Raw genomic sequence first — 27,852 nt, 5'->3', positions numbered from 1 at the left:
CAACCATTACACTGAAACACAAAACACAAACATATGTAAATGTCTAAGCCTGTTTCAGTTTGTTACTTTTGTTCCAATATGGGTCGTTTTTATGGTGGAGGGACAGGTGGAAATTCACAGCCCCACCTGTCAGCCATGGCAACAGCTGTGTTTCTGCTTTGGTCCCCAGGTTTAAACAAGAGTATGTTCCTAACAGGTGACAGTGTCTACTCGCTGAATCGTAGAGTTGCAAGTGTCAAGTGTGTGCTGTTGCCAGTTAAACACCCTTTCAGTGCAGTATATCTCAGGCAGGAATCTGTCAGGTTGCACGCAGCAGCCAAACCTATGTGTGCATGTGACTGTAGGTGATGGAATAAAGCTTGTGGAGAGGGCAGAGAGCAAAAGGTCAGGGCTTACGGCCATCAGAACAGGGTAGGTGCAGATGGTCTGTGCTCCCTATAGAGCACTGTTTTTGCAAGTCACAAAAACACCGGAATCAGAGTGGAAGGTAACAAGAGGAAGGGCTGGGCTGAAAGAAGGAAGTGTAGATAATAGGGGTTAACAACTGTAGCCATGCACTCACAAACTAGTGTGGAGCGCCCAAGCTTTCGCTGTCGATCCCCTGGTCTGCTCAGCTGCATCAGCTTGCAGCGCTCTACCCAGGCCCGGTCTCCCGGGCAGACATTTCGCAAAGGTTTTAGAATAATAATACCCCTCTTGTCTCCATTTCACCTTTTGAATTATAATGAAAGAGATGGTCAAACGGTATGATGGTAATGCTGGGTCAGCACTCCTACCCTGAGAAGCTAAGCCCTCTAGGGGGAGAGTTTATTACTGGGAGTTCACTAAATTTACTGCCAGGTTTTAAGGTCGAGGGGGAACACAGAGTGTACTTGTTGAAGCTGCCTGGATGAGTTATGTCTCCCTGCTTCATCTCTCAGAGGTCACACAGATTCATGGGTCACCCTGGGGCTGCAAGGTAAAACAGAACCCCCTTTGGCAAAGGCTGCTGAGTTAGGGAGTTTAGGAGAGAACGGAGAAGCTGTGGAGGGGGAGGAGGATGTTAAAACCAGGACTGACCTTAATCTGTCAATAGACGTGTCAAATAATTTGTCTTGTCTCATTAACGTTTAAGTTGTTAATTTACTGCAGTGTCTTAATTGCTTAAAGTTTCCTTTGACTAGAGGGAGCTGTACTCTTGAAGGGTGACTGGGTTCAGTCCTCTGTGTGATACTCATCAAGTTACTGGTCTTGAATGATGTGCTTTGACATACAGCCCTTGCACACAGACAGTATCACCAAATTATCATCATGTTTCACTTATGTTTGTCACTCAAAAATCAAGCAGACAATAACATTATGTGACAAGTCTCCAACAATGGAGCACAGTTGAGGGTGGTAATGATTTTCCAGACGTTGAAGTAAGAATCCATCAACAGTTGTAAAATGATGGTCACACCATGTGCCACATGTGGAAATGGCAGAAGCACATTGGTATTTATCTATTAATCTATTATACTGTAACTATATGTGCCAAAAAAGCTATCTGAGATGCAGTGCTTCACAATCTTTTTCTTTTTCTTGTAAGGGAAGATGATTCATTGCATGGATATGATCTATTACATTTTTCTGTTCAGAGATTAATAACTCACCTGCACCACATCCAAATCAGTGTCAACATCTGCATTAACATTTTCCAACCACATCACAGCTGGTGTTCCTGTGTGCTGAGGTCGAAGATGGGTATAGTCCACCCTATGAGTACTGAACGATCATCTGAGAATTATATCGTGAGATGTTTTCTGATGTACATGTGCAGTTTGTTTTTCTTTAGTCATACTGAATTTAACATGGGCAATAAGGGATTGCCAGGAAATATTTGTGCAGATATTGAGGGTTCCCCGATGATGCTTCACAATGACTGATGATCGCTCATCTGTAGTTTGAGGGAAATGTTTTGACAGCTATTAGATTTATAGTGATTTTACCCCCATGAAATTGTGTGTTCCTTGACTTTCTTCAGTGTGCCATTATCAGATTAAAATTAATAATTTTATGATTTGGTTTATATCAGCAAAACAGACCTCTGCATCAGCCTGTGTTGTACTTTGTGGATAGATTAGTGCTAATTAATAATGCGAGAATAACATGGGGACCATCATGGTTAACATAGTCACAGCAGCATGTTAGCATTGTCACTGTGAGCATGTCAGCGTGATGATTAGTTCATACAGTATCTTGCTCACTGCTGAGAATTGCAGACATGGCAACATCAAAACTCTTATTATCACAGTCAGCATAAAGTTCAGGTTTGACTATTTTTACATTAACCTATGCATTATGTAAAAATGCTTTGCCACCAAGCTAAAAAAAAAAAGGCTCGTACTGTAGTTTCTGAACAGCTGACTGAACACACAGTTTCCCTCAAGTGTTTTATATAAATGTACTCTACACTACAACAATTGGAAAACTACTTAATATGGGATGCACTTTGCTTTTCGATCAGTAACAACCACATATGCTTAGAGGGAAAGCTGAGCAGGGAATATATTTCATTTATTAAAAAATCCATGTTGCATTAATTAAATCTTTGCATAGTAGACAATACTGTAGTGATGCCCTTTGTGTATTCAATGAATCCTCAACTGTATGCTCTGCACCTGTGTCAAAGAATAAATGAAATAGTCATAGTTGATTCAAATCATCATGGATATTGCCACTTTATATAATACAATGATTACATAGACTTGGACTGCTCATGAAGTGAAATACAACGAAGCGCAAGACTCGGTTGGCGCTTTAGTCATTTGATCCTTATTGACAAACTAAATGTGAAAGCTACAGTGGGAAATTAATAACCTTCAAAAGCCTTAACAATTTTGAATTCACTATATCATAATGATTCCTACTGCTGCCTGCCATAATCTAATTTAGTATGGGAATAAGTAAGTAAGAGAGAGAAGATGAAAAGTAGGGAGACGGCTGACAAAAGACAGTTTTGGGAGCTGACAGATGTAAAGTGATGGGAGCAGGAAAGGAGTGACAGAGACAGATGGGAACAGAAGAGCGAGAGGAAGAAGTGTCTGTCCTTCAAGGCACAGAAGTGAAACTTGTTTGCAGAAAATTGAGGTGACGTGGTAGAGACAGTGACAGATGTAGTATGTGCTGGTGCCTGAAGCGTGACCACAGGGTTGAAATACTGTGTATAAGCGCATACAACATGTTGGCGCACACACATACATACATGTACACACACACACGCAGAGTAGTGGAAACCTTTCTGAAAGTGAAAGAGATGAAATGAGGAAAAAAAAAAAGACATATAACTTAGTTCCTGTCCAATAAATGTCACAGAAGACACTCAGCATATTTTTTTTCTCCCTGCAGGGACCCTAGAGGACCCTGGGAAATGAACATATGTCCTATTGACCTCAGCCACTTGATTCAATCATGGCGCGCTTTATTGAGGTGAAGGCAAAGTCACAGCCTGTGTACTCTAAAGGTTATTGGATAGTGGACCTGTTTTTAGGTTCAGTAAGGGAGAGGAATAAATGTTATTCTTAAACTAATGAGACACTGCCATTTGCTGGAGGAAAGTGAGGCTCGTGGCGGGGCTGAGGGTTTGGCCACAGCAGTGATGAAGTAAAGAGCCACAGGGAGAGACGACTACACAGCCACACCACTTGTCACGTATATGAATGCATAAGAGAAAGGCAGAAACACACCACTGATTCCTCCTGGTTCTATATTTAAGTTCATTTAGAGTTAATTTTGATTCCATCGCAATATATTTGGTCCATCCCACACAGCTGCATGCAAGATTTGAGGGAGAAATACATACATACATTATCTAGTATGCAGAGCCACATCAACAGCCAGCATTACTAAAGCACTGGACAGAAAGTGAATCGGCAACAAATTCAGTTGTAGCTTCTCCAGTGTGGTTTCTGTTCATCAGTAAATATCTTCAGGTTTTGATTTGGATGGTTGGACTAAATCTTCTGGAAAGCATGAAACTAAGTTATTTACTGTCAAGAATTTATTTTATTTTTTCGGGGTCTGTTTACAGGTCCCTGTGTGAGCTCAGACGTTAGGCAGCTCCTGAGTGAGCTGCACCAATAAATGATAAAAGTCTTCTATAGCGATGTGACTTGAGGCAGCATTAGTTGGAGCTGAAGACAGCAAGTCTGAAAATGGGAAAACATTTTAGCAGTGTTGTGTGGAAAGAAGTGAGTTCACCAGACCTCCGTAGCCTGGACCTCATCTCTGCTTGAGGCCAGTAGCAGCTTGAGGCTACATCAGCTGCCATGAGGATAACATAGCCGAATCTTTTGACCACATTGTCGGTGGGCGAGTTGCATGATGGAGAATGGAGGTGCCAGGTTTGACAGGAAAGAGGATGATGTCTCTGTTTCTGCTGCATCCATTTTCATCTCTTTTTTTTTTCTTTTTTCGAACAATCCATTGAGACTCTGTCAACTTTATACGAGAGTGATGCCGAATCACTTCTGGAATTTTCAGGATGAATATTGACAAAGTGAGTACATGAATGTAATTCATTAAAGTCCTTTTTAGTTCTGCTTTTTATACAGAGCCAAAAGCACAACATTACATATTACATTATATGCTATGTATGCTATATTATAGCATACATAATTTTAGGTTACATAAATGTGTACATTACATTCAGTATTTCTATTTTGTCATCCGACATGTATCAAATTTTCTTTTCTCTTTCTATCTGGAAAAGGGAAAGCCAGTGAAAGACATGTGATGGCACGTGATTATTACATGAATGCATTAACATGACGGACATGTTCACTGTAACACCACACGCTCTGAAGTGGATCATGGGATATGCGCAGCTCAGTCAGACTGTGAGATTGACAGCTAGAGGTGGGACCCCTGGTCTCTCTCCCTGTCTGCTCCTCTTTGATTGTAATCTTATGCTGGAAAACGAGCGGGTGCAGGAGACGCACAGAGCAGTTAAGAGAGAGGCGGATTCAGAGGTCAGGTTCTCCCTCTGCCTGCCCCTATCCATTAACTAATGGCTCCTCACTTCAAATGGCTGTCACTGTCGCTGACAGCATCCTGTCTGTAGTCACTCTGGATAAACGCAATGAAAGATCCTAAGTGGCAGTAGAGTGGTATGTCTCAGCAAAAGTTGTCATTTTCTCTGCATATGGATGCGGAGCGATATGTTTGATTGACAAGCGCTGACATATTGTAAATACTCTTCATCCACAGCTGCAGTCAGATATCAGTGTTTATTTCCAATTGCCCGTGACAGTCTGAGAACGCCATGCTAGCCTCTTGTTTCTCATCCTGTTTTCCGCTTGCTTGTTCTGTCCCAGTTGTCCCATGGTTAGATCAGTCAATGAATAAGTATCACACTCTGGGGACAGCTGGACTGTGTATACAGTCTGGAGACTGGGGGCGAGTGCGCTGCAAGTATTGTCTAAACAATTTTAGTCACTTTATTCCCCTAGGCTCAGCATTTCCAAGAGCGAGATTTGTGCCAGAGTGTCAAGACGAAGGGAAAGAGTTTGTTTGGCTTGCAGCGGCACGGTGAAGAGAGAAGAGAGGGGAAGTGCTCAAGAGTTTCTGACAAATACCATATGGCTTCTGGGTGTGTGGCAATATTATCTGGATGTTTTGTGCCTGTGTGTGCATTGTGTCAGGCCTGGTGGTGTACACATGTATGAACAACTGCTGCTTTTGTAGGGAAGAAAAAGAGAAGACTGACCTTCTTGTCTCTACATTCTCTGGCAGATTAGTGAATTTTACCGTTAATTATAACCACCGTGATATTTTATATCATTTCTCTGACAAAAGCAGTGTGCAGCAGAGGTGTGTCCTGACCTTGTCAAGGATAAGAATTAATAATAAGCTGAATGTATTTTAATGGGTGGTAATAAACTTGCAGGCATTGTGAATTGTCAGCACTGTGTTGCAAAGCTGCCTTTATCATGTGTGTGCACATTTGTGTCTGTTAAAGATGCTGACAATGATGCAGGGGCGGGAAACCGAAGAGACTGGGGCAGTAAAATCAACAAAAGTGTCAGTTAAAGATATTTTGTATTGTGCTTTTGTGCCTGTATCTGAGTGACATTATGCATACGCTTGGCTGTCTCCATTTCTTCTGCATCCTTCCCCCATGCCTCCAACTCTCCAAATCATGTTGGGGTATCATTTTGTTGTGGTCTTTGTATTCGGCTCTTGATCGTTGCCAGGCAGATACCGTTTGGCTCGGCCCATTTCCCCCCCGACACTAAATCTTTTGGTTGCATTTCCCCGCAGCCTTGGAGCAGCAATGCAGCTAGATTTTATCCACTTCCCATAAAACTCCATGCTTGCTGTGTCAGGTTACTCTGATGTCATATGCATTTTATTCCCCCATTTGCTGATTTGTAACATGGCAAGAGAAACTTCCCGGAGGGCCAAGTAACCGGCACTCATGTGCTTAGCCGCAGAAGTGTTTTTAACAACTGAAATTAATTAACAGTGAAAACCCATCATCAAGTCACAACTTGCAAAAAGCCTGTACTGACATAAACTATGATATGCTTAGTGCGCCCTATATTTTGCTTGTGAATTTGTCAGTGTGGAAGAATTAAGGGCTTTACAGCATGGTTGAATAATCCTGCTGTCACCGAGAGAAGAGGGATGCGTTTGCATTTGCTGAGATATTAGCCTTATCCATCCTCTGTCTGTCATTCCGTAACACCACAGTCAACGGCGTCCACCAGCCATATCAGGGCTCATGGTTAATGCCTTCCTTACCGGGGGTTAAAGGTTATGTTGGTTTTTCATTTCAACCTATGTCAGTTTTCGTCTCCCCAAAGCTTTCTGCCTGAGTGTCTGCCTCGCGTGGTATTCTATCAGTCGGTAAAAGTTAAGCGCAAAAAAAAATCTCAGTGCAGCTATCACTGTCCTCCAGGCCGTGAAAATGAAAAATGATCACTCACCCACAAATGCACTGTGTAATTGTGGTTTGATGATTGTTAGGGTTTATGATAAAAATGCCAACTTTACTATCTAACTATCATTAAACTAATCAAACTTTTTATGTGATCTAGTGCAGACGAACACTTTTGTGACTGCCAAACATGATGAAATATTCTGAATGAATACCAGACAGCCAAATTGCTGTGCACAGTGATGCATTGCAATGTTTGTTGTTTGTCTTTAAACAGTTTTGGAGCAAATAGATCTTTTCATCATCATTAATTTTTTGTTTAGCAAAATAAAAATAAAAACAGATACGGCAGATGTCTTTCTGTTGTGTGTTATACACAGGTACAGAGTCTCTTTTGTCTTAAAAATTATACTAATTATAAAGGCCATTCAAACTAAGACACTGAACACAGATAGGAATTGAAGGTGTAAAAGATAAAGTTACCTTTACCACAACAAGGTCGTCTGTCGTTGCAAGGCCATCATAGTGGGCCTTTTTGTTATGGTAACCTTGACGGACCTTGTTTACATAGTAACGGTTGCTATGATGTCTGATTGGACAATGACCGTTCGGGGGCGGGGTTTTGCGAAAGGTCAATTAAGAGGAAACTATACAAGTCCGATCCTTTTTTTGCTGTTGTAAAAACTCACTGCTAACCCTCCTCAACCAACCCCCCCCCCCCCCGGCCATGTGCATTTGTTTTCAATAAAGCCAGCGAAGAGGAAATCCGTGGAGCGATGTCTACTGTAGTAGGTAACGTTAACAAGAGATTACGGATTACCGGGCGTGTTTGTGTCGTAGTGCCGTAAATCAGTCCATGTTTCTCACCAGACAAGATCTTGGACACCAGGTTGGAGGCGCTGAAGATCAGCAAGGTTGGTTTTCAGCCAAGAGACCCTAGATTGAAGGCCGAGAGCATCCATTCTCCCCGTAACAAGTCATTTAAAGGTGTACAGAAATGGCCGTTTGTCCTGTTTGTCGCGCCGAGTTGTCACGAGCTGCAACACGAGTTTACCCGAGTAAGGAAAACGAATTTGATTGGTCGTTATCGAGCAGGCGGGATATTCAAAGCTTGGGGCGAGCCCAAGCTCCGTGTGTGTGTGCGTGTCTCAGACGTTTGAATGACGGATGACGGATCCAATATCAGTGGCTGATGAATCGTGTACAGGCTGACGTATAATCCGTGCGCCTGCATTATCCAATGCGAAAAAAAAAATACACACTTTCATCCCGGATTTACTCAAAAATAGAATTTTACACAAAGTTTGGCCTACATCGTCTGAAAGATGAGTTATCACATTAATTTTATGATCCAGAGTGGGCTCAAATTCAGTTTTCTTTTCTGTACACCTTTAACCATCACAATTACTCCAAAGCTGTTTAATTAAGGTGCAAATTTTGCATAGGTCCCCTTTAACACACAGCTAAGCTTATGGAATCAGGTTTAGACATAATGCTACTCGGTTTGGAAAAGACGGTGGTTGGTTCAGGTTAGTTGCCCCTCATTGTCATATTTAAAGACATGTAGCCACCAAGCGGAAATTGCCCAGTTTACCTGAGAGATAAACCTAAGAATCATCTGCATAGTAATGAACTGAGATGCTGTTAAGAAAACAAGCATGATCTGGATTCAGTATGACATTGTAAACATGAACATAAAAACAAACCATGAATAAATGATGCCGCTGGTGAAAACAAAACAAAAAAGAATCAAATCTGATCATTTTGAGGAACATTGCAGGGCAATCTGAGATATACCACACTTCACTGAATACTGTATTACAATACAGCACTCCACAGAAATTACACTGCAGAGAGGCAGTGACAGACACTTGGATTCTGAGATGTGAGAAGTTGCTGGTGCAGCAGCACAGGGGTTGTTTATGCGGTATTGTTCCTACTGCTTACCCACCACAACCAAAGATACTGGTATCATCTCTAATAGGGTGTAGATGTGGTGATTTATAACATGCTGCAAAATAGGGGACAAAGAGTGAGAGAGAGAGAGGGAGAAAGAGGAGTGGTTCCTCAATGGAAAGCTGAATAATGAGATGAACAGTTCCAAGGCACTGCTACCATTCCTGTGCCTGCCTGCCTGTCAGTTCTGCCTCCCCTATTTTCTGCCATTTTCCTCCTCCTCCTCCTCCTGGAGCATCGCTTCATCTCTCTCCAGTGGGAATACTTTGGAATGAGCAGACAGGTTTGTGATGGAGCTGCTGTTGTTGACGCTGCTTACTGAAAGCTTTGGTGACCAGTGATGTGTTCCCCATTATAACACTGTCATGCACACTATATACAAATTGTGTGTGTGTGTATAAGGCACATAGTGTGTAAAGGCAGACTCCTGTAAAAGAAGGGCGTGTGTTTTCATGGAGATGCTGCCGTATTCTCAAAAGAAAATTGGTATTTTATCATTTATTATCATTATATTATTTGAATATTTATTTTTCTAGCTGAAAAATTAGTTCTGAACACTTGACGTGTGGCACCACACTGACACTTTAGGGATCTGTTCTTTTTCTACCTTTTATGTTTTGATCAACAGCCTTTTGTGATGTTGACATAACATAATTCAAACAGGCAATTTCAATATTTTTCCAATTAACCGTGTTGCTATGTGGGGATGTAGTAATAATTCATATTCACAATCTCTTTGTTTGCATAGCTGGCAGCTTCCTTCCACACCCACAAACTAAACTCCTTTTTTTCCCTCTGTTATCAAGGCCAATTTTCAAGGTCTTAGTTTTATTATGTGATACAGAGAGTGAGACAGTAAACCTTCCTCTTAGTCGACTACTGCCCAACATTTGAATATTGTGTATGTACAGGCTCCATTACGCTAGATGGTTACAGGTAGGCTCTCCATTCCAGTCATTCTCTCAAATATATAAAGGGTATTATCTTCAAATGCCACAGAATATGAAAAGATGGAATATTTCATTATGCAAAAACTCCCTCTGCCAATAAAACCCTCCTCCCTGTTTGCCTAACCTCTCTCAATTTGTGTTTTTCTCTGTGGAAAACTCCCTTTACTGTTTCTCCCAGACTTCCCAAGGCTATTGCAGAGATATAACAAAGGAACGCAAATACAGACAGCATGAAATGAGGAACTGGGAGCTGACGGTGAAGATAAAGCTGAGGGGTAAAGGAACCAAGAGACACTGAAAAGAGGTACTGGAGATAATTAAAAGGATCTTCAGAGTGATATAGAACCTAGCACTTGGACTTCATATCCATTTACACACATATAAATGCCTCTCCTCTCTACCAAATGTGTTCAGGACATAAATCTGTGTCTCCTCTCCACCCATATCTTTAATGTGAGTTATGCACAGCATGCCAGGATTCAACTCATTTTCAGAACAGCAATCTTCTGGCAATTTATCACAATCAAGCATGAAAAATATCCTATTATTCAGCCGAAATTCATTTATTTCGGTTTAATTTGATATCATGTGTTTCTAGGAGAATAATGTAATAGCACATTCTTAGGTTTTAATGTCACATTGAAATATGTGCACAATATAAATTAAGTAGTTTAGTCTCAGACTCGAGTGGTGTTGCAATGTTTAACTTTCACTATCTGTTACTGTAGAGTCACTTGTGCATGCAGACACACACACACACACACACACACGCACGATAGATGAAAGTTTACAGCTCATCTGTCAGGCTAATGTCATTTTAATATTTATTCATAGTTAAGACTGGCAGGGGACCTAGCTAATGTTATCTGTATTACGCATAGTAATTGATCAGCTTCTTTCTGGCGCCCTCATTTACTTTTGTTAGAACAATGAATGCCATCCACCACTTTTAGCACAACCACCCTGCAATGATGCAATGGTGATAATGGCACACTGCTTGTTTCTGGGGGCTTGTGATCATGGCAGCTCTGTAACAGGTCTGAGGTCAAAGAATGGATGAACAGCTGATTTGGACTGTTTGACAACCTGTCAGCAACCAGACTACCGCAAGAATAATAAGTGTGTGTATGTGAGTCTGTGTGAAAGAGAGAGAGAGAAAGAGAGAGAGTGTCGAAAATCGGAAGATGAGAAAATACCACCTGTTATTATGTGAATTGAAATGTCTGTTTGACCACTCAAACGCTGACATTTAGATTTCATTTTGTATTATTTTATTTACCACATCCAAATATATATTTTTTTTAAATCATAGTTTGTTGAACTCAAAATATGATTTTCACAACTTTTCTAATCACATCCCTAAGCTCTGTGCATGCTAAGCTCCCTCCCATGGACACTATACATGGAATATAAACATATACATTCGAACATGTCACCTATTGATTTCTATGTTACTAATATTAAAAAGGTCTTTTTTTAAGTAGAGATAAAATCCATGGTCACTAATGTTAGACAAGGACAGTGAAGAGAAACCAACCAGAGTAATGTGTAAGTCAACGTGAAATTATGACATGAAACATTTGTGTCGGTGCAAAACATGAGACATGAGTAAAAATCAGCCTCATAAACGCTGTGCTTGATGGCAGCTCCATTTTCAAGAGTCACATAATGTACAGCAGCAGGTGAATGACAGGTGTGATCTCGCACTTTGATGCACAAATTGCCTCGGATGCAGAGTGCTCACAGGGTGTGCTTTTAAACATAATCACACAGGTGGATTTAGATATTTCAGTGAGACAATTCATACCAAGCAAAAACATCATTTTCACCTTCAAACAAAACAGTGTTTCATTTATTAAACGATTGTAGCAGGGCTGATTGCAGCAGGTTTTTACAGTCGTATTGATGATAATTATTATTACATGAGGGAAGAGAGATAGAACAGCATGGAGATCAAGTGTTTTTCTTATCTTTAAGTGTAGATAGAGAAATGATGGAATGGTGTTGGAGATGTTTGATGGTTTTAGTATTTCGCTGGGATGTACATATTGTAAATTCTTTCAGATCTCACCGTGCATCGGTACATTTTGGGTCTGAGTGTGCAACTGAGTCTGATTTTCATCTGACAGATTTATTGACTGGAGTGGGCTGCTGTAACACCAGATTTTCAGTACATGATTACCATGGCCAAAAGAATTGGGAATGCAATCACATCACAGCCCTTCAGTTTGTTTATTGTGTGTTTTGTCTCTATTTTTGCCAACAAAACTGACTCAAATACAAGTATTAGGAGCTTGAGAGAGAATATGTAACTGTATACAGAAGTTTACAAAAATAACAATCACTCACAATCAATTGTGAAAAGGAAACAAAATGAGGTGGTGAACAGACAATGGACCAGGCCCAACTTCCACCACCAAGATATTTTTAACACGATATCAATAATAATTTTTTTTTACACAATCACAATCAATACAGGTATCTTGTGGCACCCCTAACGGGAAGCAAAGTCAGCGACTCCCCTCTGCCCCCGCTCCCCACCTACAGTATACTGTATAGCCCCACCTCTGCACACCCCTGTTCCCATTTACCTAATCATCCAGCTATACCTCCCTGTTTCCACTCAGCACTTGATAGATTGTCTTTGCACTCCTTGCCAAGCTCTCCAGACCTTGAACACTTGAACATTCCAGTAAAGACTCTTTTTTCTTTTTTTTTTTCTTGCCATCATTGACTCTGTCTCACTTTTGGACCTTGAGTTTCTCGAAACGCGATACTGGCAGGTTTTTGCATCTTCTCATGAAAGATTCACTGACTGATAATAAGGGCCTTTTTTTCCCAGATTCCACTGCTATATGTTATCCCTGGTGGTGTCCATGCTGAACTGGCTAATTATAGGCTCCCTGAATTCATTTGGAGTGAGAGACTTGAGCCAGGATTCATAGCTGGACTGATAATTGGATTGATCGGGCAGTGGGATTGCAGCAGACCTCCCTCGTCTAATTTGCTACCGTGAACATTCAAAGGCGTGCCACAGCTTCAACACATTTAAAGTTTGCACGTTTTCCTCAGTGTGTATTTAGTGTTTGTGTCCATTATTTGCAAGGTTTAAATAAATTGCCTCTGCTGGTTAAGTCATGGTGCATGGAGCACCCCAAATCCCCAATGAGACACTCATTAAAATCAAGTGAAACTTCTCTCATTCATCTGCTGCCTGTCTTACCGCCTGATACTTAAGTGTTGGTATAAGCCCTTTTTCTCATGGCCATATCAAATTTGTGTGCGTCACATCTCCCAGGAGAAATGTCTTGCTAAAGGTCTTGCACTAAAATGTCGACAGGCAATAAAACATCCACGCCCACCTACCTCAGAGAGACACACACATGTAATTTTTTCTTGCTACTTCAAGTGTGTGAAGCTTCTCAAGATGAGTAGTTGATTAACTGACAGCCGGTTCACTAACTGGATCCCTATCACTGACAGATGAGTAAGTTTTTTACACTAATAGCCAGTGGACACCTGCGCGTCTGACAGTTTTTCCTTGAGGTTGCTTGACAGCAAGCACAGAGACGGCGAATGTGATGTAGGAGCACTGTCAGTCTGATGTCTTATACTCTCGCTGTCGCCTGTTCTTTCACTCATGCAAAGTGCCATTTATAAATAGACAAAGCCAAAGCCATGTGGTGTTTTTGTTGGCATGCATTTCTTTCAGCATGTGTACCTCTGAAAAAAACAAGCAGGAAACAAGCAGGGACAGACTGAGACATTATATGGGATTTAATTAGAGGTTTTCATACATTTATTCACTTTTTTTCTTTCCTTTTTGGTTATTTATCTCAGATGCACAGTTCCCCCTTTCTCTGCATGTGTTATCATTTTAATAAGCCGATGTGCAATAAATAAACTACAATGTCTGAGGATATGAGGATCTGATATGAAATATACTGCACACAGACAAAAGAATTGTAAATAATTTGGGTTCATGCACTCTCTGTATATTTTCTCTTTGGGTTTTGCATGTTTGTGTAGACTTTGGCCCTGGGTCTGCCTCTCTATACCCTCTCTATCTGCTGCTGCTGTGTTGGCATTGATTATCTCAGACCTGAGGTATCCAATGTGTGTGAGTGTGTGTGTGTGTGCCTGTATGCGGGTGTATGTGTTTTACCATCTCAAGCTTGGCCGCATACTGAGAAGGCATCTATCTCTAGAGGTTTCTTAATAGAGCGGATACTGTTGCCTGCCTCACATTGCCACGGGGGATGGAGGGAGTGTTGGGTATTGGGAAGAGATGAAGAGGGAGAAATAGGGTAGAGGGCAAAGGAAGAGAGTATCCACTGCTTAGCTGCTGATATGAATGAAATTCTATCTGTTTGATTAGCCCTTTGACTCCACTGGCCATCAATTTCTAGTTTGAGTTAATTATATTGTGTTTCTTCAGGAGATATCAACACTGTATTTGTGTTGGATGAGGTCCATTGGAACCAATGGTTTATCTATTTGAACCATAGTTTATCATTGAAAATGAAAAGGTCATTTGACCCAAGGGAAAGAAAAAAGATATTTCCTTACTCGCTGTGTTAAAGCCATGCAGACAGTTTAGGCGTTATATGCTCATTTGAGATGCATGTCCTAATGGAAAAGAGTGTGTTTGTCATTTACGTAAACTGACACTTTAACAACACAGTATTAGAAGGCGACTGGATAATTGTAGCATTATTCCCTCAGTTTTCTTACCCTGAACGATCCTCAAAATTAGGGGCTATTATTTCACTAGTGAGTTGGTGCAATAAAAAAGGTACAAAGTGGTAATGGTGGGTTATGTAGCGTAATGAGACGTCTTGTTCAGAGAAGACATGTGAAATTCCAATCACCTCCATTGTTTTGGGTTAGCAGAAGAAACTTTAGAGTCAGTCATCTCAGTAGCTGGGTGAGTAAAACCAAAACTTCCCGCCTGATAACACTTGTGGTTACGTTAGGAACGTTTTTGTAATTTGAGTGAATTTCCCTTCTAATAACATAAGTCAAAGCTCAAAAACATGCAAGGGTGGTCATTGAAGTCAGGGGAATGTTCTTTTTGCACCACTGTTTCTTCAGTTTAATCCTCCTGTATGTCCTGGGAGCAGACACATAGCCATAATAGATATTAATGCTTCCTCCCAGACAATGTGTGTGTGTAGTGTTGAGCAACAGCACAGCTAGATGAGTGGTACCAAATTGCTCCTGGGAGGGGGGACTGCAGGAAGCTTCACACTCCTATGAACACACAGCAGGGAATGTGCTGTACATTGTTTACAGTATACACATTCTGCCATGTTTAATAGCCCACCCACTCATTCCCATTCGGTTTGTGAACAGAACGACAAGCTCACAAACACTGGGGCTTCTGCAGCCCATGTTAGCCTGTATGCTTCAATGGATGCTATTAAACACAGCCTACCTTCAGCAGAGACACCTACTGGGTCTAATCAAGGGTTTCAGTCCTAGTAAATATCTCTGTTCCTTGCCTTGTAAATTACCCAAAGACTACCGCAAAGGTATGTTGACCTCCCGCTTTTCACTGAAACCCCCAAGCAGCTGCATATTTATGTCAAGCAGAGCGGAAAAAACAGTGCATCCGACAACAAACCAATTAATTTGGACACATGCTGCCGTATGAAACAGTGAGCTAAAATTAAGAAAATGGAAGTCAACCATGGCCAGACAGAAAACCTTGGTTTAATGAAGAAATCAGGAGTTTGTTGTATGGAATGTGGAGATGGTAACACCACAGACAGAGGCAGAGATGATAATTAACACCGACCTCAACTCGACCCGAATTCCTTCCTCTGAATGAAGTCTTTCTCTATGGAGCCTATAGAGTCTCTCACTTCCGACTGTGAAGGACACTTTTCTTTTGAGTCCATAATGCCAAAAAATGTCTTCCCAGAAAAGGTTATCCCTATCCCTAACTGCCCTCTCTCTCATTTCTTCCTATTTGGATCCAGACACTGCTGAGTCTACTAAGACAGAGACAGCTGGCCGGATTACAGTGAGCTAATTATAAGCTATCTGTCCATAATTGCAGCGGATTACGCTATTATTCATACCAAGCTTAGCTGGACAAAATGCCTTAACCACCATCACATTACGTGGCATATATCGCTACGTATTATTCACTATTTATACAGCTGAAACGAAATACCACATTTGAGTTTAAGTAGCCTTGGTGAGGGTAAAGAGTAACCAAACCCTATTACCCTATTAAAGCTCCTTTTTTTCAGGCTGCAACGCATCAACGATGACTCCATTAGGTTTGTGCATTAGGTGTATTGTTGGACAGAAATGAGAAAATGACATGGTCTATTCAGGTAACAGATAAATCAGTGAAATTAATTTGAGGCAGAGTGCATGATTTGACTTCTGGGCCGGCCTTGGGATGACAGACAAGACACTTAAGATGAGGCAGTCATTTGAGCAAATACCAGAGCTTCAGTGGTGTGATCAGGCAATCCTATCTACCCCCCCTCCACCTACTTGCTTCCTTTATACATGTGGTAATAATGGAAATGAAAATGTGACTATAAGGAAATTAGTGTTAAATGTCATCTTGGAAATCTGCTCTCTTCTTTTCATTAATTACCACTAGTGAGGCACTGTGTTTCAGTGGTCAACAACCCAGCAGAAGTTGCGAGAGCCAGCTGTTAGGTGTTAAAGTGCAGTCGCATTTGAATTAAATCCAACTTATTTTATTTCACTTTGCTTTGAAACCAGATGTGATCCCTTGAGCCCATGAGCCCCAGTGCTGTAGCTGCCACATGAGAGTATGTCAGCTAATGGCATGCTGAGAATTGAGTTATATGTACTCTACTGTGTTTTCCTTTACTGAGTTGATAGGGAAGTCATCATAGTTTAACAAATAAGACAACAACAAAAAAAAACATCTGCCAGGTGGCACTTCCATGTATCACACAACCAAATGTCACCAAATGTCACATTCGATTCTTCTCAATTATATGATTATGTGTCGCGTGTTGATATGATTGGACAGAATAATTTCAGATTACACACTGAGAAGCTTCTGAATTTGTGGCCCAAAGTGAATACTGACAGAGCATGGTGCATGCATGGTGTCTGCCTGTCCTCCAATCCATCTACATCTCTCTGTTGCCAGATTGACAGTATGTTGTTTATCAAGCTCGCTGGTTTTTAAAAATAATCTATTTAACAATATGTTCTCTTTGCCTCCTCCTACCTCCCGCCGATCAGAGCAGCTGTCTCTGTGCACATGGTGCAGCAAACCAACCTTAACGGTTTCTTTGCACTGCTGCTAAAACCAATTAAATTTACGGCAAAGAAATCACCTGATTACAAAGCTGTGCGGTCCCCCTCCTCAACCCAACCACCCAACCCCTCCTCTCCCTCTGGTGTGTATATTCATGTGTGCATCTGTGTATGCATGCCACCAAGGGCAATGTTAAAAGATGATCAGGTGGGAATGTGACATACTTTCAGCTTGCATGTGTGCCTGTCTGGTTCCTAATCCATATGGGCACAGCACTAATTAAATCCAGCGGCTCAACCATTCACACCACTGGCTGCTTGGCAGTGAGCAAAAAAAAAAAATCTGTCAGGTAATATGACAAAACCAGCATGGGAGAATTTGTGTGTGGGTGTGTGTTAATGTCAGGGAGAGACAAGGGGGTGTGATTCAGGTTGTAAAGTGAGTTTGTTTGTCTGCAAGAGGGAGAGGGAGGGGCCTGGCGTGCAGAAAAAGGGTAGGAATGTATTTGGGACAGATTGGCTGTTGATAATGTAGATGTTTTTGTAACAGATAAGCTTTTGTCATCTGGGTTAATAGCAGAGGAGACATGTCATGTGAGGGCCCCTCACTGAGGAGTCACTGAGACACACTGTCGGGCTGCTTGTCTCTCCAGAAGTGGGTGCCTCTCTCAGCAATTTCCAGGCCTTATCAAATCTAAACGGTACAAATGTGTACTTCACTTTGCCCCCGACCCCGTCGCTCCCCATCGCTTTCCTCCAACCTCGTTCCATCTCTGTGGCAGAAATGTATTATTGTTTTATAAATGAGGTGGTTTTAGCTTCATATTTATTCTCTGAGCGCATCCTTTGGCAAATGTTTTACATTATATATGTGTGTGTGTGTGTGTGTGTTTGTGTGTGTGTGTGTGTGTGAACGAGATCACTTGTCTGCAGTGGTTTTCTAATTGTCCCCTTGATGTGTGTTTCCCCAGTAATTTCACAGCGAACGTGTTGGGGCTTTTTGCGCATTGTGTGACGGTATGCTTGATTAGTCTGTGCTGCTTGGGAGGGCTAATGCGTTTGGTTTATTGGTGTTGTGTTAACAGGATAAAGATTTATAGGGGGCAGGCCAGCATGTGTTCTGTGGTCCACACAACAGATAGATAAATAAATGGAAATTGGGTCCATTTGTCACTGCCCAGACTTGCCTGTGATACTGTGTACCTGTGGAGTGCCGAGCCCTGCAGAGATGTGACAGTTTGTCCCCATCAGTCTCCTTCTCCGTTCGTCTTTCACACTTGTCCCTGTGAGCCTGTTCCAGCCCACTGCCCACAGCACTGCTGGCTCAATACTACACGAAAGGAAAGAACAAGGCAAAGAGCTTCACCACTGTTAGATTTCCTGTTGTTTGTGCTTACACCTTTAGAGGGAAAAAAAAAACTCCTCGCTGGTTGAGTGTGTTGCTGTAATGAGGAGCTCCATCAAAGCTTGTGAGGATAACTGAATCTTGAAAGAGTAAAATCAGAACGTGGACTTGCATTACTTCTTTCAACACGTAATCAAGGCTCATGTTTTGCATTGATTAGGAATGTATAATTTGCTGTCTTATTAAGAGTATGATTTTTGTTTTTGCTTTTAACAGACTACATCTTGGTTTACTTAAAAACACACACAGTTGATGAAATAAATTTGATTGAATGCAGTGGTTTCCATTCACAACAAATGTGTTGTTTTAAAACCAACGGTATTTATTATTCCTAAAAATGAACTAGCCCTTTGTGTCTCCGAATGTCTAGGACACAGATACTCAGAAAGTGACATTGATGTCGTTGAATAATAAATTTAAAAAAAAGAAGGTGTGACCAGGGTGGTTTGCTATTGCTACACAGCTAGCATTAGCATTAACAGTTGTTTAGGCCCTACTCGTCTTCTATTGCAGTTAGCATGCTAACAGCTAGCCCCGTTACAGTTACAGTGACAGAAGTGACAGATGTTATCAGTGAATGTTTTGTGGACACAGTCAGTAACAACAGTTTGCGACTTGTCCAGATGATGCCAAACAGCATCTAATCATATTATGTTGATGATAAATATAATCCATGCAGCATTATGTTTCTAACACAACACATTTGTTGTTGCAAATTAGTAGCATAATTTCTAGGAGACAGGATTGTTTATTAAGCACTTTTCCCCTATAATTTCCTCAGGGATACATGTTGTGGCACAAAATGGGGAAAAATCTTCTCATGCACAGTTAAGTGCTGAGTTCACCAGAAGCAACAGCAGTTTCTTGGAACATATAAGAAGTGGGTAATTATCATGTTTAGTGATAGCTTCCATGACTACACGGACAAAGGAAACTCAAACTTCAGCAATATAAAACCAAGAAGGGTGTAAAAACACTGCTCTGACCTCTCCATCATATATGGCAGAAAATGCACCTGTAGTATCATGCTTTTTTTTTCATTGTGAGGTGCAAAGTAAGTAGAATCTCACTGGGTTCAGTTTTACAGTAATGTTCAGCCAGCAGTTTTTCTATTCATTTTTTTTCTTTCTCTTTTTTACATAAATAGAAGAGAGAGACGTCGAGGCAGAGACAGACATGAAGCCACAGTGCAGTTGTGTGGTTTACTCTGGTATTCTGCTGACATGGGATCCATTAGCAGGGTTCGAGGGGCGGTGGTGGGGGGGGGGTAGGAGGTGGAGAATGCACAACAGGACCAGGGGAGAGAGAAGAGAGGAAATCGTGGGCCTAAAAATCAGTGAGGCAAACCTAGAGCTGCTGCTGAAAGACTTTACAGCAGGTTTGAGGCAGGAGATACGGGGGAAAAAAAGGAAGACAGATAGGGAGGAGCAAAGGCCTTGAGAGATGGTGCGATAGCTTCCAGGAGACAAAGGAGATAAGAGTAAGCAGAGATTGAAGTTAGAAGACAGGAAAACACAGGGGAGAATGAAAAGTGATGAGGGTGTGTACAGTACTGTAGATGCAGGGAAAGACGGAGAAATGTGAGGAGTGGTGGCGGGGAGCTGATTCAGCTTTGCACTGGCAGAGAATCAAAGGTACGTGGTGAAACTTAACACCAGAATAGCAAACGTACTGTTGAGTTGTGTTTAGAGACACTGAAACGTATTTCAGGTGTGCACTTGCCTAAACCAAAAATTGTCAGTGACGCACACTATACTGACCTCATCTTGGTCTGGTAATGTGCTCCCATGCTGACAGATTAGTCACACAATGCTGCAGAGGACTGACTCAGGATAGGTGTATGTATTACAGTGGAGCTTATTCACGGAATAACTCACACTAATGATAAGGCAGGGTGTCTGCACACATACTCAGTGATCTTTCCTGTGGTGCCCAAATGATACCCTCTGTCCCTGTCATCACTGCGGTCTTATTGCACGCCAACCGATGGGTGTGTCATTGTCAAAGAGATTGAAAACACCTGGAGGCTGCCAGCGTCCAGCCGCACATCAGTCAGTCAGATCTGTGTGGAATCAAACAGTGACAGATGCAGGGCTGTAGCCACGGGGCTGCATCAGTGTTTGTGATAGGGATTTACAGAACAACACAGAGAGGGATGCAGACAGGAGGATGATAGAGCTCTGGATTAGCTTTATTTTTTCAATGTGCTTCATGCAATTACAGATGCATCTCAGGGACACGATCCTCTCACTTTGCCCACTTTTCTGGGGAGATCTTCACATGCAAATGCCCACTCTTCCCAATTGTGCCCCTGACCACAACATCAAACAGAATGAGGTATCAGAGACAAGACGGGTGATGCATCCAATATAGCTTCTTTTTTTTTCATGTAATCATGTTTTTCTCTCTTCTTTTGCATATCATTTTTAGCCATGTTCTTCCCTCCCCCTATCCATGGACCCTCCTCGTCAGAAAGACAAATTACCCAGTGGCCTGCTCTTTTAGCTGTGCATTCTGTACAATAATCAATTTGTGGACGAGAGAAAGAGAAGGCTAGAGAAACGTGAAATTATTCATCAGGGTCTCTCAGTAGCGAGGCTGGAGAGGTGTGGGGGATGGTAGGGGCTACCTCGTCCTCCGTGAGATAATTAGGTAGAAGACCAAAAAGCAGACATGAGGGGAAGACTGCAGGCCAGCAGTGAGAGAGGGAGGAAAAATATAAGAGACAGAGACAGAGAGTGGTAGGTGCAGAGTTAGGGGATCAGAGCTGCTCCTAGAGCAGTTTGTTGTTATATTTGGAAATCTTGAGATGGTGTTTAGTTTGTCGTCCCAGCAACAGACAGATACAAAAAGGAGAGGATGGAGGACAGACAGCTGGGGCTGGTGACGAGTGAAGGGGAAGTGCACAGAAGATGAGGAGAAAAAGGGAGGAGGAGAAAGAGATTTGACTGGAGCATGACTGGAAGTTTGCCTCAGTGAAACTACTCAGGAGAAATGGAGGATAGTGCAACTAGAGGAAAAATGAGCCAGGCTCTCTCTTGTGGCGGGTGTTTATTCAGAGACCTCTTGTTTCCTACCAATTAAAGGGGCTGGGGACTGTTTCAGCACAATCCCTCCAGGTCTCCCTCCCTCCTCCCTCCTTCCCTCTGCTCAATCTGTCTTCACTCTCTTCTTCCCTTCTTCTGCAATGTTTGCTCCACATGCAATTTTTGATCATTTAAACATCTCATGATGGATATTTGCACATGTGTTGTTTTCCCCATTTAAGTTCTCCCATCTGACATCATCAGTCATTTGACATTTTAACATATACATCTGATATTTACATTCGTTCAACGCCGTATTTAGCTATCCTTAATATGTTTATCTTTCGTTAATTAATCGTATTATCGACAACAGCTTGCATTTGTTCTGTTCTTATCTGTACCCTTCCCTGTGCTGCTGCAATGACCCAATTTCCCCAGAGGGATCATTAAAGTTTCATCTTTCACCCCTCATTCATTTCTCTCCTCATTCATTCCTCCCTGGTGCAGCTCAGTCCAAACCAAACAAGCTTGTCGCTATACTTGATTTCTCCTCCCGTTCCATACTTTAAATCACCAGTACTTAGCCTCACCATGACTTGAAGGGATTGTATGAGCCAAAAACTACTGCTTTTAGGCTGTTTTTACAATGTAAAATACTTCATATGTTGCATTTGTGGATTAACTTTGCACATTCATTTGTCTTTTTTTATGTCCTTTCATAAAAGCCCCATGAAGTTAATGGTGATAAGGTGTATGGACAGAAAGCTGAGGATATTTTATTTCTAAAGGCCTGATTGTAGAATAATAAATGAATGAGAAATACAGCAAAATGAATCAAACATGGCTGAATCACACTATCTGCTCTGAGTAGCTGTAATGCGGTGCTGTTATTGCTTGTCCGCTCACCATTATCAGCATCAAACACCTGACATGACGCACTAAGTGGCTCAAGTCATTCAATATCCTTTTCACCTTTATGCTGCATCTTTGCATGTATACCCATCAGGTATGAGGAAATAATATATAGTATGGTGTCAGGTGCCGCCTCTATATACGCCTTGAAGTCATGTGATTCATGAGTATCTGCACCATCAGCATCTTTCCCCATCACAATAATGTAATTTTCTCCCAGTTGAATGAAAGCATTGTTGTGTTTATGGTGTGTATCTCAAAGCTGAATGTATGGCTGTCAATCAGTATAATATACCTTGAAATAAGATGCCATAGTTTCATACGTATATTTGTGTGGAAACAGACTACGATTCTGTCTGTTATCTTTGATTTAGTGTTTTTTTTTTTTTTCTTTCCCCGTCATACCGGAGAGTCTTAACATACCTGCCCACAGCCTCTTTCTCTCCTGGGCCCTGAGTTGTCTCTCAGATTGATGACACAGGAAGGACTAGGGCACCTCAGGGTACATTAGTATGTGGAACATTGCTGTAACTGTGAGTGTGTGTGTTGGGTGTGATTTTCGTGCATGGATATACTATGTGTGTTTATTAAGGTGTAACTTTGCCTATTTTGGCAGCCGCCTCACCGTTAAGCAAAAAAACACCACATTGCAGTGAGAGCTGAATCGTCTCGTTCACTCTTGCATCCACCGTGGCTCTTTGTTTCTCTTTGTGTCTGCTTCACTACTCCTACCCCGGCATGTATTTCTTTGTCTTGCTCACTTTTCTCTTTGTTACAATACATCGCCCTCCCCACCACCACCACCACCACCAACTCTTCTTCATCCTCCTCCTCCACTCCATCGCCTCTCTTTGTGACCCGGGTGCACTCCTCCCATGGAGCTCTTCTCCTGGGTTTTGCTCTTTATTATTTCTACCCACTTCTTCCAGCACAAACAAAGGCCAGGTAGGAATTAAGGTAGATACTCATTTAAACAAAGAGAAGCCCACTAAGAGTCAGATTTATGCCCTGTCTGCCATGTGTAATTGCACATCCCCTGAATTTTGACCCTCTTTGCTTTTTTGTCTACAGTTTACAGAGGGTGCTTATTTAGAACTCAGCCTTGCCCAAGGAGATTTTCGCTATGGTCATACTACTCAAACAAAGGTTTCCACGGGCTAGTATCCTGGCATACTGGAATAAATTTTGTCTCAAGGTCTGTCTGTCTGTCTGCTTTCTCCTTCTTTTGTTTTCACAAACAAAGCCCTTAAAATCTTTCTCACCAATCTCTCTCCTTCACCCAAATTCATTTACATTATTCCTTGAGAAATCTAGACATGTGTTTTTTGTCTCTGCAAAAAATAAAAAAAATTAATTGACACTCTCACATGCACGTACTTACATACAGGCTTCCCTCCGCTAACCATATTTTATCTACTCGTTAATGTTCCCAATTACTCTGTCAAACACTGCCAACGTTTTGCAGCGTGGCATGCTTATTGAAATGGTAATGCAACCATCTCAAAGTGAAACTCTTTCATTCACTGGCTTCTAAGTGGATTTATTCATGACAATTTACTCTTCTCATGCAGGATTACACTAATGAGAGGGTTAAAGGGTGGTGTGTGTGTGCGTACGTGAGTGCATGTGTGTGGCTTTACTTTGCTTTCATGCGAGGGACTCTTGCCCCGAGAGAAAGGGCCACATTGCTGCTGCCTCCAGCTCTCTCCATTATTCAGAAGAAGAGGGTTTGATTTGGTTTTGTACCGATTCTCAATCCCACTTGCGAAAACTTCCTGCCATCTAAAGGATTCAGGTGTCGACTATGGATGTCACAATTAACAGTGCAAAGAGCTTGTTTTTTTTAGGGGGGTGGAGTCCTCTGATTTGAATCACAAACCAGTTTATGTCTTGATTGTCTGAATTGACTCATTGAATTGCTTCACACCTGGAACAGGCCTTAAATGTAATAAAGCAGGGCTTGTGTCCCACAGGACCAGATTGTAAGCCATCTCCTTGCAGGAGGTCAGGTCCCAGTGGGGATGTGTTGTTAGTACAGATCTCAGTATGTAGGTCATTGTGCTTTGAGTTCAACAATCCCCTGGAATTGCCAGAGCTTCACCACTATTTCGACCTGCTACTGTCAACACCCTGTCATACACCTCTCTTTGTCCCCTTGCCTGTCGCTCATTAGTGCCATCCAGCCTGCATTCTCCCTTGTTTGCTCTTGCGCCTCCCATTATGACTAACACCAGCAGGAATTCCAGTTTCGTTTGGAATAATTAAAGGGTAGATTCTGTGCAGCTGGAGACTGTTGTTATTCTACAGTCACACTTTTTAATGTAGCTTATGACAGGTGCTTAAAGTAAAGGACAGGCCTAATGAGTCAACACTGTTTACCTGAAGAGGTTTGTAGGACTTTATGGCGATGGGTTAAAGAGTCCATGGCCTAGAAAACAGTGGCTACTTGCAAAATAATTGGTGGCAAGAGCAGACACCACCCACGCACATAAACACTTTATTTAGACTTCAGAAAGATTCAGTCACACATGGCTTGCATCATCAGAACAAATACGAGAGCATGCCCAGTCTGGCCAGTGTAGAAAACACAAAGAATACCTTCGAAACCTTTAAACTTTATTTTGCCAAACACGTTCCAGAGAACTATGGCTTTCCACATGCATGCTGTGCCCTGAGGGAGGAGACACTTCCTCGAATGCATTTGCAATGATTAAATTCACGAAGCTTGAGACTGATTTATTTGCTATTCATTTATTTTGGTTAATAGAAGCTCGACTTAATGAAATAGTGAAGCCAGGGTAAAATGAATTAAAAATGTACTTGAAAGTGATTAGCATGTTGGCTGTTTTTAATGACTATGTGTATTCACTCGATGCTAGAAGAAAAAAATATATAACAAACAATATTTAATATTAATTTTGTTCTGTTATACTGGGGCAATCCCATTTAAGGGCACCAAATTTAACAAGTAAAACCCGTTGGATTTGCTCCCACACTCCAATGGCATACAGGCTGGTTAAAAGAAAACTAATCATAAGCCATGTAGTCTGTCATTTCTGCATCATTGTGAAGCAACAGATATATTTGAGATACTGTGACCCAATTCATTACCTATAATTAATACTAGTACACATGTAGAGAACACCACAGATATAGAGGACTTTTGCAGCATTGCCAAAATACAGAAATGTTAGGTTACGATTAGATAAAACTATCTTGATGATTATAATCTTAAGTTGCACATACTGTACTGATAAGGTAAATTAAAACTGACTGGTAATAGACAATGCCAAGTGGTTCGTTTATGTGTAGGCTATTAGAAATAATGGGAGGTCAATGTTAAGCTATGGTCAAGTAATTTTAATTTGGACCATTGGGTATGTTAAGACTATTTGATACCCAGCAGGTGAACTCAATGCAATGCATTATTTGGTGGTGTGAATGCCAGCGCTTCAAGGCCAGCCTAAATGAGCATGAGTCATGGAATCTTTTCAATAAAAACACAATGTAACCCATAAACAAAAGAGCAATTGCATGTGCGTGTAACATACACATGTAACAACTTACACAACCTGTGTTTCCTCAACCTCAAGTATTAAGTCGGTCAAATTCTCATAAAAATGTCTACACTGCTTCTTAAATCTTAAAACCAAACAGAACATAATGTCTGTGCAGTGTTTCTCATTTGATTCTCAAATTGTTCAATATTTGACAGTGGGTTTGTTTCATACTATACCAGCATGTGCTCCAGTGCATACCACTGACAGGATGAAATCATCGCTGGTAAGGACTCATAGAGCAGGTATCAAAGATGAAAATGTCGGCTTTTCTCCTGTTTGATCTCTGTTTCCTATCTTTTCTCTCACTGCTTGCTCTCTGAACCTGCACCATCAGTGTTAAATCCAGATAGTGCCATGATCGTCATGCTGAATGCTGATGCAGTGAATTTTTTCCCCCTGCATTTCCTACGTGAGGACCCAAATAAATGTAGCCGTTGAAAATACAACAGGAACTAAGAGTCAACCTTTTGCACTTTTGTGTGACTGACTATTTTTCTAAACCTATCAGAGCTGTTCAACCTCTGTTTCACCCAGCTCTTCTGCCACTTCACTAATTCTCCTAATCTGCTTCATGTCCGTCTGTCTTTTCATATCTGCCCTCTCCTTTTTCTCAGCTATACTTTTCCTCTTTCTGCCTCTCCTGTCTTCCCTGTTGCAGAGGGATAGGATGAGTGGAGGAGATTAAAATGGAGGTTACACAATCCTTTTAGCTGGTTTTAATGTCTGCCCCTCACGAGTGATATGTTCTGCACGTACATCAACAGGATTAGAGTGTCAGAACATCCGAGAACCGATGAACCGGTGCATCCATCCTTGCACACGCACTCACACACCATCTTGGTTCACATTAAGCCTCTGTCAGAATGTAGTACCTATGCATGTTTAGTGTATAGGTACCATAATTTTGGATGTCATTGTATTTTCCTAATAGTATAAACCAGAATACCTTAGACTTAGAAAAGAGGCAAAAACTATGGAAAAACAGGGAAAAAAAGTAAATGGAAATTTTTTGATGACATATACAAAATAATAGTAAATAAAATGTCCAATATAAATCCAGATAGCACAGGTCAAAGTAAGGCTAACATTCCTAACATGTCAAGATGTGTATGAAGCTGCATGGCCTAACAGAGATATATACACAGAGGAGGGTCTTCTCAGTCTGAGGGTGAAAAAGCACAAGAGAAAAGAACAAGTTAAGAGTAGAATTTGGCCCAGCAGGGAGCTTTATCCTCCTAAGTGAACTCCTGTGTTGAGTTAATTGGCTTGCCAGACATAAGATGGGTTTATGGTCCTGCAAAAAAAGAAAAATTCTTTTTGCCCTGGGACTTTTTTGAGTAATGATTTCTTTGCAGAAAATGAAATTCAAATAAGGGAGCTTGGGGAGGACGAGCCAGGAATTTTTGTTTCCTTTATAAGCACTGTGTGGTGTCTTTTGGATGCTAGTGTATTCTGCAAATCTCATGTGGCATAGTTATGATACTGAGCTAATGCATGTATCCTAATTTGTATGTGTGGGACCTCCATTTTTTATTGGATTTGCTTGGTTGCAGTTCATATCATGTTATTGGCTCTGGTATGCGCTTGCAAAGAGGCACAGGGCCCACTGGACCTCCTGCGCGTGCGTGTGTGTATGTGCGCGTGTGTGAGTCTTTTTTCGATCTATCTGACCAGCTAGTATACGTGAGCTGCACATATTGGTTTTTCTGCGGAGCAGCTGTTTCTCCTGCAGCTTTCAGTCTCTACAGACAACAGTCCAAGGAGGAGAAGAAGACGAGGAGGAGGTGCTGGTGGAGGAGGATGGGGGTGGGGGTTAGATAGAAGCAGAGAGGTAGGGTGTAAGAAGAGGTCAGGAAAGAGATGGTGAGAGAAATCAAGGATTTCT

General features: G+C 41.6%; 1 protein-coding gene across 3 annotated transcripts in view; it reads left to right on the top strand.

Moving 5' to 3' along the window:
* Window positions 1-27,852, top strand: part of LOC146974351 (roundabout homolog 1-like) — a 79,520-nt gene that overhangs the window by 25,776 nt on the left and 25,892 nt on the right. The window lies entirely within an intron of this gene.

The sequence above is a fragment of the Trachurus japonicus genome, chromosome 14 (assembly GCF_045865225.1).
Source record: "Trachurus japonicus isolate A0001 chromosome 14, Traja_1.0".
In the NCBI taxonomy this organism is placed as follows: Eukaryota; Metazoa; Chordata; class Actinopteri; order Carangiformes; family Carangidae; genus Trachurus; species Trachurus japonicus.
The sequence above is the reverse complement of the archived record's forward strand: the minus strand, read 5'-3'. Positions and strand labels throughout refer to the sequence as shown.